Below are 1796 nucleotides of genomic sequence, written 5' to 3'. Positions count from 1 at the left end.
AGAGCCATAAGTATACCAGTCATTTACACATTGAAATGCTTCAAATCTCAAGTCTTACAAAGTATTAGCCTTTGATTCACCTTGAATTCTACTGGGGTGTTTTAAAAATAGATGCCAACACTGCGCAAAAGGAAATGTATCAGCTGTATATTCGGTAACATTCAAATCACTGAATTACTTAGTTCCCTATCTCTAAAATCACCAAGGAGATCTGAAACGTTGAAAGTGCAACACTTGTGCCGTTGGAAGCTGTTGGCTTAGCTAACTGTATACATGTAGTCCTGCAGAGTCAAAGTGTTTCAACAATGATGATGATGGTTTCACCACCCATTCCCAGGCTACATAGGGGTTTGAATGAATTATCTCGGAGATTCAGATTCCAGATTAATTTGCAACTATAGTAATCATTTTGATTGACGAGATTAGAGTTTATCACAAGGTGTTTAGCAGCTGAAATCTATTAGTTATTTTGATGCAAGCATGCTGCCATCTCAGTGGTACGAGAGATTAAATAATGGATGCTGCTTACACTAGGAAATGGGTGCCATTTATATTGTTCTTACATTTTATACAAGAATAGATCTGTCTCCGTTACAGTATATAACTTGATTAAAGGCAAATATTTTGTTGGAAAGGGAAATGATACCCAAAACAGCCTAAAATTCCCGATGCGTAGCACAAAAAGACAAATCAAACAATGTCCCTACAGTGGCTTATGTAAGGTAAGGCTGTTCCTTGAATTTTGTTGAAGCTACAGACATTGCATCTTTAGTTAAAGAACACACAAGAGCTTTGTTTTGCTAACTTTTAAAATGGAGAAGTGCTTTTGTAGCTGGAATAAAAGTATAAATTGCCTTTCAAAGGAATTCCCATGATATTCGTGAGCTCAGTTTTAAGTATTCAGAAACAACTGTTGGAGCCTAGGCTGCCAGGTTGCAGATGTCAATGACAATTGTTTTAGGTACACAACAAGGACTGCTTGTAGGTCTCGTTTTAAACATAGGAACTTAGAAAGCTGCTTCAATGGCTGAAGAGAGGTGCCAAGCGAATTATTTGAACTCTGCGAATTATAAACATATGTGAAACTACTGGATACACACAGGGGATACCTCTAGGGGTCATTGATGCTTTTTGAGTCCCAGATTGAATTTAGTGGCCTCCCATTTTATGTTAAAACAACAACAACGAAAGACATTTAAAAAATCAGACAAACGATAAAATAATTTGGCACATAAAATTATTGTATTTTAGTATGTATTTAGAATGCATAACACTTTAAATAGAAAAAAAGAGATCAAAACATGCTTTTGTTAGGATTTAAAACTCAATTCCTCAAAGCATCCACAATAATAAATTCACAATTTACTGAACCTCACATTTCTGAACCAAATATCTGAAATATCTCAGCCCTCAGCTTTAAATAACCATAGAGATGAAGATAAAATAGATTAGTTCAACAGCAGATTCATGCTGAACTATTTTTAAACACCCTAGCCCTATGACCAAAGCTAGATATCCAATGCTATACAATTAAAATTTCTGCTCAAGAAAAGCATGTCCTTTGTTATACAGTAAAATAGGAAAACTGAAGTTTATTATACATATGTCTTCATTTGACTTGGGAAACGAAAAATACAAAGTCTCTGATGTACCTAGTGTGTGAAAAGTAGTGTGCTAAATTCAATGGGAAGCCCTGGGGGTGCTGCGGGTTAGATGTTACATTGTTAGCAGTGCACACCCAGCAACCACTCGCAGGGAGAAAGAGGAGCCATAAGGATTTACAGTCTCAGGAAATC

This window comes from Echinops telfairi, unplaced genomic scaffold (genome assembly GCF_000313985.2).
Source record: "Echinops telfairi isolate 266 unplaced genomic scaffold, ASM31398v2 ScPeMD7_7458;HRSCAF=8496, whole genome shotgun sequence".
Lineage (NCBI taxonomy): Eukaryota > Metazoa > Chordata > Mammalia > Afrosoricida > Tenrecidae > Echinops > Echinops telfairi.
The sequence above is the reverse complement of the archived record's forward strand: the minus strand, read 5'-3'. Positions refer to the sequence as shown.